The following is a 16,425-nucleotide window of genomic DNA, read 5'->3' as shown; positions in this document are numbered from 1 at the left end:
CTTAGTGCAAGGTAGATGAAAAGGGCAGATGGTTTTGTATGTCTTAGCCCATTCCTATAAAACAGTTTTTTCATATAAGATGTTCCGTTAGCAGTTTGCTTTTTTCTGACTCTATAAAGTCCCTGTCAGTCAGTGTACTGGAGATAAAAATCAAGCGTTAAGTGAAATTCATCTCACATGTTTCTACGCAGTCAGCGGAGATTAATAATCCTCTTTCAGAACAACTCAAGACGACAAAAAATTCGCGCAACACTTTTTTTGGATTAAAATTGTTAATGCTGGTTTCATACCAAATTCTCAAGTAAGCATTGATTGCTTTATGTAAGGATTAAAGTAAATTGTAGCACATAATCCTACAAAGCAGATATTTGAGGGCCACTTTTGCTCAAAGTATCGGTTTACGTGGTAACTCCTGATAACGCCTAATAATCTACACTACTCGTAAAGACGCCGTGAAATGGCATTGCATTCGTACTTTATCAGAGCAAGAGAGGGGGCGGAGTGGTGACACAGTGCACGGGCATACATGTGCAAAAGACTTTAAATAACCTTTTCAATGTAGATGGCATCAGACATAATTTCAACACATTATCCTGGGGATAGGGTTAGAAAATGTGAGCTAAATCTTTTGGGCCGTGGGGTAAACGTTGGAACAGCTGATACAGCAAGGCTGACAAGTGGCATTCATGTCAAATGTCACCCATTTTCAGTTTATTTCTCTCAAAAAGTTATATCTCGAATATATGACACAACACTATCAACTCTTTGTCTATGTTACAATATAGGCAAAAAAGAAATTATTCAAATGTTACTTTACCTAGCAATTTGGCGTTCTGTCTTCCAAATAATCCAGAAGTTTAACTATCCATTCACGAAACGAAATCGGATACTTTAGGATTCTCTTTAACCCAGGGATATGAAACAAACATTAATGGTTTGTAAGAGTGGCATTTAACAATGTAACAGGATGTGCAACAAAAGTAATCCTGGCCAGTGCAGAATAGCATGGTAAATACAACATTTTCCAATGTAATCCACCAAATCACACCGCAGAAGTAAAGCACGCCATGAATAATAAGCATCAAGTCCTCCAACCTAAACAACCGTATGGGTCGTTTTTTCAATCCTCCAATACAACCCATAGGACTGTTTCTTGAAATAGGGCCCTAAGGCCGCATATGTGGCGTATCCGACGCTGCCATGGTTACTATAATAACGGTACAGGAGGCACAAAACTTGCATTTTCCCCCAAATAGAGACCTAATTATCCAGAAAGCATCTGTGATTTGTTTCCAACTTTAGGAAACTTTTATTTCATCTGAAAGGTTTTATTTCAACAACAATCATAACAACTGCAATATCATTTCTTTCTTCTTTCTATTACTTAATAGTTATTAAATGCATAATAGTTAAAATAAGAAATATAGCTAATAGCTATATCAGCGTGGGGGTATTTGCTGATCATTGGGCTATCAGCCTTTAAAAATCCACTATCTGTCTAGTAACAACTTGCAAAAACACTGATATGTTTGTATTAAACATTCAAGCCCAGAGACTCACCACCTCTTTGCTGTAAGGCTGTTAGGTGCACACAAAGTGAAATCAAGGTTACAAGAGGATTTGGGTTCTTTCTCTGAAGCAATTGGCTTGAAAAGATTGTCTTGTCTTTGTAATTAGTTTGAGTTTGTGCTCCAGTCCCCCCCCTACACCCACACTCATGAAGAAGATTTAAGATGAATTAATACAGGTTAATCAAGCTCTTACATTCAAGGTCAATCTGTTCTCATGCAAAAGACTTGGTTATATAGAAAATAATGTTTCCAAAGTCTGAGAGCTTTGGCAATTTAGTAGCAACAGAAAAGTATATTTCTAACTATTCCTATATATGTATTCTTTAATCTAAGAATACATCTAAACACATAAAGGCTTTAAAAACAAGTTAAATCCTCCTTGTATCGAGTATTAGAAAGATAGAGGAGATTCAGTGAGGAAGAGACCACTCCTGAGTGAACCTTGAGGGCTTCTTCTTCAGCTTCATATCAGTGTCTGTGAAAAGGAACGACACGCTGTCTGTGAAGATCTAATTCTGCTTTCTGCTGAACACTGTTTGATAAGGCTGCTGGGAAAGTTGATATAGTAATATTCTCTGGCTATAAGCAGCTTGGGGCACCACCTAGGACTTAATGAATGAAGGACGCATGTGATTAACGGAGCTGGGACTATTCAGACACAAAAAAAAACAAAATCACACAGGCTGAATGGTTTATACTTTTATCATCTATATGTACGAGTGCTCATGATAGATGGGTACTATTTATTTCCTCTGCTTAACAGTCTAATGACCAAATATTTTTATGGGACTTACCTTGTCGTTTTCTAAAGATTTGTGATGTTTTCACACTAGCCACTAGCAGGGACTCATAAGTGTGAGCTCGACAGTTCCCGCAACCTGTGTTTCCTTTCCTGCTCCAGCCAGACAATCTGACCAATAAGAGCAGTGAACATACGTGGTTTGTAATGATGCATTTTGGTTCATTCGACTATTTCTCTGTGCATAAGCAAACCGAACCAAGGGGAAAATACTACATGTTTGTGTTAAACATTTTAACACTTCATTGCGTAGCTCATTAATACCTAAACCTTTTCTCATTTTTACAATCTCTGTTTGTCTTCCTGTCTGAAATAATCATCACTAGAGCGTTTAAATTCTCTTTGTTCTCTCACTGGATTCATAAACTTCCTTCTAATATCTTGAAACGAGCGCAGTTATTAAAGCAATTCTTCAGAAAAGCCATTATAGTTATACAATGTACTGTATACTCCATCTTATTGTTATTTAACTCTGAACTAATATACAATGGAACTTAATTAGATTTAACTTAACTTTAAACCCCATACAAACCCAGTCCCTGTGTCACAGTGAGACAAGATGAAAACACAGTTGTAGACAATACAACAACAATACTGCAACAACAAGAACCTTGAAAAGAAAAGAGAAATCTTAAAAACTCATAAAGCTAGATCTTTGTACTTTTTATAATCCTTAAAGGTACCATACATTACATTTTTGTGGTGTTTTATTTGAGATATATTTGTGCTTTTAAAAACCAAAAAACATCCCAGTGAAGTTTTACATCTCATCTCTTTACATCTCTTGTATCTCTTTTCCCTTCCGCTCTAGTAACGACAGGTTGGTGAGCCAATCAGAAGAGAGGCTCTGCGACTTGCTTCTGATTGGCTGACTGTTTTCTGAGTGATTTAGTAAAAAACGTTACAGATTTCCGGTAAACATTCAGAGACAGCAAATCCTGCAAGGCTGGCTCGTTTTAAGGCTCAGTAGTAAATACGGGCTGTGTGAATCTCTCTGTGGACTGGGCGGTGACACTTTCACAGTATTACTGTAGAACCTAGATCTACTTTATAATCAAAAATGACATGGAAATCTCAGTTTATACATACTACCTTTAAAGGTTCCCTGTGTAGTTGTTGACCCTCAGTAGTGATGGAGCTGTTTTTCTATTTGGAAGATTAGGAAGAGGAGAATTACAAGCTAGCAAAGATGGTAAACAATGCTGGATTTATAATACTTTATGAGGAAAGAAATATATATGACACATTTGTTAGAGTTCAAGGATACACACAATGCTCTTTGGTCAGTAACAATGAATGTTAAACATACCTTTTTTTCTTTTCAAGAAAACTAGACAAGGCACCTTTAAGATGTTAGTCCTATTTGATTTTGTAATTAATGGCAAGCGTGTTCAAAAATGACGCACCAGAGAAAATGAAACATCAGAGTTTGTTTTAAAAGACTCAATCAATTGAGGAGTGAGCAATTAATGACTAATGCAACAAAGGAAGGTGGAGGTGGCGTACCTGTTTACAGCTAACCCAAACAAACCACTGCTATAATAAGGATGTATCAAAGACCACAGTCACATTTGATACAGTAATATTGAACTTATGGTCGAAACGTTACTTCTGCAGTGTGTGAAATCCACACATCAGCTTCTCTCTTCTTCATCCACTACACTAATGGATGTATTGTTTCCTGTGAAAGCCAATTTGAATCTTGAACGGAAAAGGCCGATTCCGCCAGTAACAATGAAAAGTATTATACAGAGAGACAATTACAGAATGCAAATACTCTGAATGGCTATTGTTGGAAAAAGAAAATGGTTAATACTTTCCTAGATACTTTTAAAAATGGACTTTGATATAATGAGATAATTACAACTTCACATACTGATAGAAGAACAACAGGTGCCAACAACAGATGGATTGGATTGTCTTCTTAAATTAATAGAGGCTTAACATTTAAAAACCAGCATTTGATGGAAAAACCAAAAAAGCTTGCAGCTGATAAAGCTATGGACATAACATGATAAGAGACTGTCCTCTGAAGATCAGTTTTCATTTTGGATTCATCCCCTCTCAAGGTCACACTTGAACTTCCATCAAGGAAATTGAATGATATTGGTGTGAGCCAGTTATCACTTATTTCATACACTACAGGCTGCCCCTCTAATTGCATTTGGGACCTACTGGCTACTCTTGAAATCTTAAGGGTGGAACAGGCTTCCTCAGATTGCAATGATTTGCGCCGAGGCCAGGCAGGGTTCATCAGAGTGTTCTTCCTCACTCACCAGCCGCTCTGTCGGCTCATAACTAACTTTGTAGAGAAGCTTCTGAAAATATATATCAACCCGTAATGAAAACAGAATCAAAACATGCTCTTTGGAAATTATATTTTCCCCTGTGAAGTCTTGTGGATGTTTACTATCTGCTTTAGTTTATGAGGATGGAGAGGTGGATGATGGCGTGCAGCATTGTGTGTGATGTACACAGCTGGGTTTTCATTTACCGACGTGTCCTTCATCTGCTCTGCAGAGCCCTATCTCCTTCTGTCTGTGTGATTGTATTTTTTTTCCTTATTCCGCTGGCCTTGGTTTTTGCTGTAAACACAGAATGTAATATATTTTCAGTGGATAAAAGAGTAGAACAAGTAACTATTATGGATTTTTGCTTCAGCACACACAGCTCCCTTCATCACACACATATCCTACAGCTGTAAACAAATAGCCTCATTTGATCCACTAGCTGTCTTTACAGCTAAATATCTTATCATATTTTTCATCTCGACCTTCGTAAAACCAAAATAGTTACTCTTTGAAATAATTTTATGAAACTGGCTTGTAGCTCAGACACACATTTTGTGCACAAAGGCAAATTAAAGTGCTTTACATAATGCATTAAATACAATAAAAAGGAAATACCGCATTACACATTAAAATCGAAAATTGAAATGCTCAGTCAAAGGCAAAGAGACCATGACAGTTCCAAATGTAGATTTAAAGGAAGTCAAAGTCTGGGGAAGCTCTGAGGTGTATAGTAACTAAGTGCTGCTTCTCAACGTCATCCCAGTTTTGCACATGCCACCTACAGGAAAGTCATTGTGTTTTACATTTATCCATAGAGTGTATAGAAAGATGGATGTAGCCTCGGTGACGTCACCCTTCTGAGGAGCGGTTTTGAAGCTCAGAATGGGCTGCCTCACCGTCGCCATCTTGACAGTGCCTGACTCCACCTAACTCCTGGCCAATCAGAAAATGGGTAAAGAGGCGGAGCAGAGACTTTGCTGAATGCCGGTTTGTGGCCACGCCCTCATTTAAGCTGAACTTCAAGCCTCAATGAAAATAAACCGGTTAATTATATAAAAATTCACCCCCCGTACAGTTGTCATGAAGGAGGAAATTAGCCTTAGAGACCAAAACCATTTTTTGTTTCAAATATTTGGAACATTTTGGTTGTTTCTGCTGTGAATTTGGTCATTTTAACATGGGAGTGTTTGGGGATTGACTTGCTTTTGGAGCCAGCCTCAAGTGGTCATTCAAGGAACTTCATTGTTGGCTTAATTTTTCAGCTGCTAACCTGCAGTCGATGCTCAGATAGGAATGCAGTTCAGACAAGTGTTGCCTATCATTTCACAGCTAATTAGTCTATCATTAAACCTGCAATAAATTATTTTTGTCACCGTGGGAACAGCAGAAATAAGGTGTAAACACTTCAGTGAAGATTTTGATTCAGAAGACACAATTTTATATGCCTCAGGCTCCACTCCAATCCAGGCTCTGATTTATCTTTTGATGCCTTCGAGTGGGTATTTCACACTTTGGCTTGAGAGCAGGTTATCATTTAAGCTTCATATTTGACAGCAAAATCTAAAAATGTAATTAAAGGATGCAAGGTTTTCTGTCATTTCAAAATCGTTAAACTATGGTTCAGTGATCTTTTATCTATGTGCTTGATTATAGAGATATTCTGCCCTGTCATGAAATCATTAGAGCAGCTGAACCCTGTTTATTATGGTGTGCATTACACTAAATCAGTGATATATTTTTTATTCATCATTCTCTCTATCACAAAGTTGACTTTTTTGCTGACTGATTATCTCTTGATATCCATCCGTCAAGCCTTACTGTTACATCTGCCAAAATAATTAAAGTAACTACACAATCCAATAACTACTTATCTTAAGATAGCAAGGGCAGAAAACATCTTCCTGCTGCTGCTGAAGACGACACTGATGAGAGCAGTGACAGTAAACCAAAGCCGTCAAGTTGAAAAAACAAAACAATGAGCTAAAAGACACTGAAAAGCTCTGTAGAGCCGAGGCACCCTGCTGAATCAGGTGATAACTCTCTGGGGGTTCACCTCTACAAGCGACACCTTTCACATTATAGTCATTTATTTTAATATAAGAATATTGATTAAAGCAGCTTTAAAGAACAGATATGTAAATTATTCAAATAGGTCATAAATACATAGTCATCACTGAGCTCTATTGTTAATTTAAATTGTCTAGCGCATATGAGTTGGGAAATATTTCTTATTGTATATTCTCTCTACCTCCCTTCCCCATTGGTAGACCCCATTGACTAATTTAGCATCTACACACTATCTGCTTTTTTTGCATGTGGGTTTTGCTGGTTCACATCTCTCTGCATATATTGTACACGTAATCACTGCTGACTGAGCATTCAACACAGTATAGAGTGTACGTATGAGTTTGGTCCTCTGCTGTACATTTGTCAGTGGCATAAAAGTGCAGTGGCTCAGTCATTTGTCTCTGTGGCGGAGGCTGACGCTAGCTGGTACCGGCCCTGGCACTGCCAACATGAAGCGCCTCCTCTCCTTCCCCCCTCAAAAGCTCTGATTGTTAAAGGGCAGCATCCATCACTGGACCAGTGTTCTTTGGTTTGACACCATTGTTCAGATTCTCCCTCTCTGTCCCCTCTCACCTCGCTTTCCCGCCTATGATCTTTCCGTTTCTTTCAGGTTTTTTTTTTTTTTTTTCTCTATCAGACGGATGAATTAACCTCAAGACCCACTCAAACATGCAAAAGCTACAACATGCACTACATGCACACACTTTCTTAATGCAACCCTGTTTATTCAGGCATGTTCATTCCCTCGTGTCTGCCGTTTTTCCTGGTTGATTTCATGTGGACACACACCGTGTCTCTGTGCATTTTGCCTCTGTGTGTTTATGTGCCATGTTGTAAGAGATTGTGCCTCAGTGCGGCCATGAGTTCAGTAGACCACGTCATCTGGCCTTGACCATCTGGCAGGACAATCACTGGGTGTGTGTGTGTGTGTGTTAGTGTTAGCAGCTGGGTCTGAGGCTACAAGAGTCCAAGGGGAGGGGATGATGGGTAACCCAAGAGTGTACAAAAGTACTACCCTAGCTACTGCATCCCATATGTCAGACAAGATGAAGTGGAGTCCTTCCCCTCGGAGGAACACAACAAACTCTACTTAAAAGTGGAAGTGCAGCTGTGGATGAGTATCTACGGTCCTGTTTAGACATCATATGTTTTACCCAGAAACACCCAGAGTGTGTCTAGATTCAGATGAGATAGGTTACAGCTCACACCTGGCAGAAGATTGTCTCAAGTGTGTCTCAATTGGCTGCTTGTCATCAGATTTTGCTCCACTGCTCACTTTTTATCCGTGGGATCACAGGTAATCACAGGTGCCAAACAGAAAAGATTTGATGATGATACACAGAGACATAATGGATCACACGGCGAAAGCTGAGCACACTTTGAGACAGCGCTTCCCCCGAAGGCGTCCATAGTGTTGCATTTGTGTGGGCAAAAAGTGACAGAGTCAGAGTCTCTGCTGCATCAAGTCTGTGTGCTTGTCAGACTGAGGTTGAGAAAGTTATAACAACTGTTCAGCCATCAGACAAGCACTTCAGTTAAAGCATTCTGATGCTTTAAGAATAAACGGAAGTACATTTCAAATCAAACACTTGATAGAACAGGTGTGAATAAAGATCAATACTTCATCAGTACACCTGTTCATAAAGCTGTTGTCTTGTGATGAGATTGCCCAAGATTCATATCAGCGCCAGAGGGAACTGGGCCTGGAGTATCAGCATCCCCCTCCCATCCTTCCTCCACCAGCAAATAGAGCTGCTTTATTGACACTTTGGTGTCTTCTAAAGTGGGAAAACACGCAATGACTTGTACCTTTCTGTTATGTTCCCCAATGTGGAAGCAAGGGATGAGGGGAAGTAACAAATATAAAAAGTGTCCCGGGAGGAAAGAAAGATTAGGAGGCAAAACAGTGTGTGAGGAAAACCAAGGAATTTTAGTCTTGAATTCAAACACAAACTAAATTACTGCAAGAGAGGTAACTTAAAGCGCTGGTTTCAAAGAAGCTATAAAACAATAAACAACCACATAACCCAGACTATACTGTTCCATTTAGCAAAAAAATCGGGATAACATCTTTTTTTGATGGATGATTCTTACAAAATTTATGGCGCATGAGAATTGCCGTTGGTGCATTTACACAAACAGAGTGTGCCATCTTAGTTTTAGTGACATGTGCTGTAACATTTAAAATGTTGCGAGGGCTTATGTGCTTGACGGAGCAGAATGTTTTCAGGTTGTGTTGGGAACCTAAAGCTGTCGCGAAGTTTCTTGTGCCAGTGGCCACGCAGAAGAAAGAGCAGTGAAATGTCTCTGTCCAAGCCGCTGACACAAGCAAACCAGCTGGCATTCGACTTCAGGACATTAGTCATGTCCTCTGCCATGTTGAAGTGTGTGCATGTTTAAATGTGTTTTGACCTCTCATGTCTCCATGGGTGAGAAATTGCCCCCAAGCACTACGCCGATGGCATCAAGCGACGTTCAGCGCTGTTCTTCTTTTTGTGCTGTCCCACTGTCCTACTTGAGACACACATTCACACCAGCTGCCAATGAAATCCTCATACTCCACAAGCACGCCTGTCATGACAGAGATATAGTGCTGTATTAAAACACCAGGCTGAAGTGAACAGATTCAAAATTAAGATTCATGAGTGAGCTTTTAGGGAAATATGATTAACCGCAAATCATAATATAATATGGCGCTGAAGTGCCAGAAAGTTGTGAGAATATATCTCTTGTGTTTAAAACTAAATAATTAAAATCAATTAATTGATCGTACAGTATCAGAAAAACAACATCAACAACAAATTTGGTGTGTCATGCAGGTTCCAGCCTTTAAAATGTGCAAATGTACTGTTTTTTTCTGTTTTATATCATTGTAAATAAAATATCTTTTGATTTTTTACTGATGGTCAAACAAACAGCTAAAATGATAACAGGCATTGCACTAATTTATGACATTTGAGAGATCAAAAAGTGATTGACTGATTAATGAATAACAAAAAGAATCATTAGTTGCAGCCCTGAAACAGCATTTTTATTAGCTTATCAAACAATGGCAGGGAATTTACAAAAAGTCAATATGTCGGTACTTAGCTCTTTGAAATGACACATTCACTTAAATTGATGTGAGAAAACTTATGTTTGATTCACTCCTGTCAAGAAAAACATAGAAAGAGAAAAAATAGAGAAAATAGTGAAATAGCTGCTGTTTGTCAGTGAACAACTTGATGTAAGGAGCTGTTAGTAATGACGGGCCGGGGCATTCATTATGTTTGGTAGTGCTGCAAGGTTAGCCTCTAGCCTAACAGCTGTTTGGATAAATGCTGCAGCTCTGACACTGATGTGTGTTACAACACTTACAGCAAGCAAAGATCAAACCAAAGGTGGCTAATGCCTGTTCTCTTGTCTGCAGTTTTGGAAAATCAAAGTGTTTACAACATGCCAGAAAGCATGTTAAGTGATTTCTTGTCTTTTTTTTTTTTTAAACATTTATTTATTATGGATTTTGTTCATTTACAAACAAACAGAGAACAGAAGAGCACAATAAGGCACATTATAATGAAACAAACCAAAAACAGAAACAGAAAGGGGACTTGTAATAAAGCATAAATATATCTTGTCTTTACTTTAACGTTGGAAGCATCACAGCGGGAGAAGCTTTATTCCTTCCCCGTTTAAAGCCACTGCTCAGAGTGAAGTTAAAAGGTCATGATCATGGCCTGGGTTATAAGAAGGGAGTGGTTCTGCTGTAGCTGTTATCTCGTCCACAAAAATCTCTGGAGGACTAACGTCCTGAATGCCAGATGGGGTTTCAGAGACAGAGAGCGTCTTTTTCTCCAGTGCTTGTGGGTGCTTCAGATCCAACATGAATGCAGCGGCAGAAGGATTTTTCGGCCCCAGGTGGGAGGTTTGGTCCGGGGCCACATAGCGATGGTTGTTTTTTCAGAGGAATGCTTCCCGTGCCTCGGTCCCACCACAGTCCTTGTTGTTGTCCCAGATGCTAGGCTATACATCCTCTTCACACCACAGAAGGGGAGGAAAAATGAGGAGATTGAGGCCCACTCCCTGCATACCTCTTCCCTTCTAGATGCTGATCTTTTCCCTTCCAGGAAAACTGAATTTCTCTACTGAATAGAGCCGACAGGCTGTTTTTAGTGTCTTCGCTCAACTATTTAACCTAGATCATATAGGAGACAGAGGTGATGATGATAACTGTTCTGGGACTCAGAGGCAGCACATCGATGCTCTATAATTTCACCATAATTATCAGGCCATCCTGGTGCTACAGTTGTCATAGGAACACCTTGGAGTTGTCATGGTGAATTAATCAAGATGAGGTAAAAGGCTATTGTCTGGTCACCCTCAGTCTGCGACTGTGTCTTGTCCACATTATATCATATCAGAAGCTGAAAACATATTTTAAACGAGGTCAGTGTCTCTTGGCGCTGTTAAAGGCAGGTTTCCAGAGCAATACATTTGACAGGACATGTGCAGCAGATCCTGATCGCTCTTTTGTCCTCTACTCATTATCTTGGGATTGCAACATATGAATAAATCCGGTATTTATGAAAGGAGCCACCAAAGTGAATGCAGCACGGTCTCAGCAGACCCCTGCTTTCTCTCTGCAGGGTTATGCATCAGCCTGCTGGATAATTGGCCCTTAGTGTTGTTTACATGTTGTTTTGCATAACCAGTACCCAAACAGTGATGGCCGTGCAGCTGCAGGAAGAAGAGTTCTTTCTAACGTAATGAAGGACTACACACAGGAAAAAGGAAACCTGCAGCTTTGCTTTTCATCCCTCCCGCCTCCTCCTCTTCTGCTCAGCAGCAACTTAAAGAACAATGAAAAAATATTAAGTATGACATGAAAAGCTTATTTCACCTCTAATTTCAATATTTCCAGTGGAAACACACTGACGATCAATCATAAGAAATTGAAATTGACAGTTTATAGCTGAGAAGTGACTTCAAATGACACCACAAGATTGGCCCAAGTTGTCAGGCTGAGTATCACGGACAATTGCAATGCCTGAAAATTTGGTTAGATGTGCTGAGGGTTTTTATTAAGATCCACTAGATACCGACTGATTGCCTGACTCAGGGCAGTTGTTACTAAACCAAAGGGAAGACTGAGTGACCCAGCCACTGAAACTACAGGTTTCAAAAATCTTACAGAGGATTTACTGTAGTCTCAGTTTCATCAGGTTAATTTTATAGCTTGTACTGTAGCAGCTGAACTAGTAGCAATGTATATAACAGGAGCAGGAATTTTCTGTGGCTATATCATAGAAAATGATTGTGATCCGTAGAAAACAGGCAGCTCTGTAAGGACGTGTCGATATCCTCTACATAAGGCAGAAATAACTCCAACAAACAAGAACACAGCTTCATTATCTTTCGTGCTGGGCTTGTCAGATTTCATTAATTACGGTTCTTGCTACCAGTCATGCAGTAGCATACTGTCCCAATTTCCTGCCTCTCCCTATAAAACAATACACGTGAGAAATTAATAAAGATCTGCACAGCTGTGAACTGGAAACTTACTTAATAGAATAGCTGTAGTGCACTTGTTTTCGATCACATTTTGCTTATGTAGCCGAAGCAGAGCGATTTAATGATCTGTCACAGACACGTTTGGCTCCCACCTGTGATTTTTCTTTTTCACACAGACACCATGCTGCTTTATTCAATTAGATAACAATATTTTGATATTTTCATAATGGATGTTTGGTTTGTGGACAAAACATAACACAAAGAGTAGACAATAAAATTTTAAAACAACTGATCACAATCATAAGCAGTAAATAAAGGATCGTTACATAGTCTTTTTTTATTTAATGGACTTCCTCTGGCACGCTAACCAACAACACTGATGGCTATAATACCATGTATGGTGGGTGGTAATGGACACCGATATTGATCGTGTCTTCGCCTATACAGAGATCCAGTATATATCACAAAAAGGAAATAACATAATGGCAAATCCCAGAACAGTAATAAAATCACTGTGTCAAATGTGTTTGAGGCTTGGAAATGACAGAGTTTGAGTCACTTGGTCATTCGCTATCTGGGGGAGGATTTTTGTTTTTCCACTGGCCCAGTAACCACTGACTCATCGGCACTGGTCAACAATCCTCTCAATCCTACACACATTTATTATGTTCAATTTGGGTGTTGGGACGCTAAATCCCTGACTTAATGCACCTTTAATACGAACATACAGGGGGGCAGCTGATGAATAAGTTAGTGATCAATACATAACCTTTTTCTGGCCAAACACGGTGAACACGCAGTCAGTGTTGTACAGGAGTATTATGTACTGTGAAGTTCTGTTAAAGTTCAGCCATGTCAGGATCTCTTTCTCTCTGTGTAATTTGTCTTGTGTTGATATATTCTAGTGGCAAGTGGTGCCACAGAAAGGGGAATATCAGGTGATGGATGTTGGAAATGATTTAAGAGGACCCGTGGGTCGGCAAATGAAAAACACAGCTTTCTTATTTATTCTGTTCTGTGCTGTAGCAGCCTCAGAGGCTCCTCTCCGAAAAACAGGGAACAACATTGTGATGTCACATATTCACAGGGGGTGTCACGATACACCGGTGTTGATAACTGTGACTTTTAGAAAATGAAATAATGATATAGTGTTAATAACACACCATTATATCATGATGGCAGATGTTGGGCCTGGTAGATCTTTTGTTCGTCACTTCATTTGGTTGCTTTCTCACTGTCCATTAGGTGTAATTGTGTTTTTGTACATTTCTGATCACAGACTCTCTCTCCACTTCCCTACACTCGTATTTGAGTCTAAATTCATTTGCCAAAAAGAGACCAAACACACAATTAACAACATGAACCTAAAGATGGATTTTCTATAGATAATGAGATAATATCGTTGTGAATTCTTTTGGTGACGAAAATCGTTAAGTGAAAATCTGATATCGCTATCGTGACAGCCCTAATATTTACTGTTCGTAACAGAAAATGATGAGTCGTGTTTCTCTTTCTTTGCCATAAGCAGATTGTAAATTAGTTTAGAACACATTGCCATGATTTTATAAAGTTATACCGCTGTGGACGAGGATGAAGCTCAATATACACTCACCAAGCACTTAATTGGGAACAACAAATTAAACTGCGTAGAGCCTCCCTTTGCTCTCAAAACAGCCTCAGTGTTACATGGCATGGATTCCAGAAGAGATTCACAGCATGACTGTGCAGATTTATCAGCTGCATATTCATGCTGTGAATCTCCTGTTCCACCACATCCCAAAGGTGCTCTGTTGGATTCAGATCTGGTGAGGCCACTGAAGTTCACTGAACTCATTGTCATGTTAATGAAACCAGATTGAGTCGAGTTTTGCTTTGTCGCATGCAGCAATATCCGGCTGGAAGTGGTTAGAAGATTGTAAACTGTGGCCAAGAAAGGATGCACATGGTTAGCACCTTTACTCAAGACAGGCTGTGGCATGATCGGTATTAAGGGACCCAAAGTGGGTCAAGAAAACATTCCCCACATTATTAAACCACCACCAGCCTGGACTGTTCACACAAGGCAGGTCAGGTCCATGGATTCATGCTTTTTGATGCCAAATTATGACCCTACTGTCTGCTGCCTCAGCAGAAATCAATTCATTAGACCTGGCTACATTTTTCTAGTCTTCATCTGTCCAGTGTCCGTGAGTCTGTGTCCATTGCAGCCTCAGAATTTCTGTTTTTGGCTGTCCTCTGATGTTGTAGCCCATCAACCTCAATGTTCAACATGTTGTGCTTTCTGGGATGCTTTTCTGCTCACCACACTTGTATACAGTGGTTATCTGAATTACTGTAGCCTTCCTGTCAGCTCCAGCCAGTTTGGTTGTTCTCCTCTGACCTCTCTCATCAACAAGGGGCTTCTGTCCACAGAGCGGCTGCTCATTGGAAGTTTGTTTTTTGGCACCATTCTGAGTTAAAACTCTAGAGACTGTTGTGCATGAAAATCCCAGGAGATCAGCACTTTCAGAAACACTCAAAACAAAATGAACATGCAGAGACTCTAATGAGCCTCGCTATTGGGTGCCTAGATCATGAGCCAGCTTCTTCTCCAATGACTGGCAGGTCATTCTCTCTGCCTACAAACTCCTGGGAGAAACTTGAAAACAGTTGGTAAAAAGTTTTTTAGCCAATGAAGTTTAAAAAAAAATGCAACTCTGCTGACAGTGTGCTCAAAACACCCCCCCAAAAAAAGTATTATTGAGAAATCCAGCATCCAGTTAGCGGTAAAGAGACACTCACTGTTATTACATCTCAACTTTGAAGAGTTTTTAAAGCCCAGAGGAGAGCATGCCTTTCACCTTTCACCTTTCACTGCAGGTGTAATGGCCCAGCATGCACAGAGGTCTAATGTAATGCGAAACTAACTTGTTTGATTAATGATGTAGTTTGGAGTCATTATCAAAACTTTCATTTAAATCTATTATGTCCAATTCCTTTTCCCCCGTAGATCTGGCTCAAGATCAGTGAGACAAGTGAGCTAAAAGCAACACATAGGCTGCACAGATTGGATGGATTGTTTCAGTTTCAGAATGAAAGATGACATAATCACAAAAAAACTTTACACATAGTGGCTTTAATAATAGCTTCTTCTCCTTTCGCCAAGACGTGACTTGACATCTTATTTTTCCACATTGTATTCATTAATTTAATTGTGCAGTTATGCTTTGTAGAAACAAAATCTTTATAGAAAGTCTTTGAATGGGATTGTTCATGTTCTTTGAAGCAGCTGTTAACCCAGAAAGAATCTAATTAGTTTACAATGGGGACTTTAAGTGTCCCAGAGTGGCCTCTAAAAGCTGAAGCTTCTTTCGGAGGCTTTTTCACCTTGACAAGAATGAAATTATGAGTCAGACAAGATTCACTAAGTACTTTATACGGGATTGCAGTGCATGTGGCGGGGCTGCTGCAGCCATCTTGGTCATGGGATTATGCTGAAGAAACAGCCTCCGTAACAGGTATTGTTAGATGATTTTTATTAAGGACATTTAGACAAGGTGCTGAAAAAGAAACAGTCTTCAAATTTGTTTTATGAATAATTTTTGGTGTCTTGAGCTGTTAGGCCTTTGTTCGAGAACTAACCAAGTGAAGCATCTAATGGCCCAGCACAATCAAGAACAGCATGTATCTCTTCTTTGCTGACATGCCCCACAAAAAAAAAAAAAGTTTTGATTGTGCATTTAGAACTCTTCTGAAAACTTAATGACGTAGAAAGAAATGCTGCAGACATCCATCTGGTGGGCGACAGGTGCACCTCATCAACGCCCAGCCTCGCTGCTGGGTAAACGCCTCAGATAAAAGAAAAACAACTAAGTTGAACTTTTTCCATAAGTGTTTTGACAAAACCTTGCATTCGGAGCAGCGATGCATGTATGACAAATAGTGGCTCCTCAGGGCGCCCCCCCCCCCCCCCCCCCCCCCCTCAAAGCACCTCAAAAAGCTGGTGTCATTCTCTTCAAACAGTGATATTTGCATCTTCTCTTCATCGACACTCACATTTGATACATGACTTGCAAGTCCGCCGGAAGGAAAAGAAGCTGGAGAGCTCATCAGACCAAGTGAAGAGAGATTATTATGGTGATGTTGCTGCTACAAACGCATTGTTTTAGAAGTAATTCCATCTAAAATTGCAGCAAATCATAGTGTAAACCTCGACATAACCAACGCC

At 39.7% G+C, this 16,425-nt stretch overlaps 1 protein-coding gene across 1 annotated transcript in view; it reads left to right on the top strand.

Moving 5' to 3' along the window:
- LOC130171776 (myelin basic protein-like) overlaps positions 1-16,425 on the top strand; it is a 49,424-nt gene that overhangs the window by 31,504 nt on the left and 1,495 nt on the right. The gene's annotated exons all lie outside the window — the stretch shown is intronic.

Source organism: Seriola aureovittata, chromosome 7 (genome assembly GCF_021018895.1).
Source record: "Seriola aureovittata isolate HTS-2021-v1 ecotype China chromosome 7, ASM2101889v1, whole genome shotgun sequence".
In the NCBI taxonomy this organism is placed as follows: Eukaryota; Metazoa; Chordata; class Actinopteri; order Carangiformes; family Carangidae; genus Seriola; species Seriola aureovittata.
The sequence above is the reverse complement of the archived record's forward strand: the minus strand, read 5'-3'. Positions and strand labels throughout refer to the sequence as shown.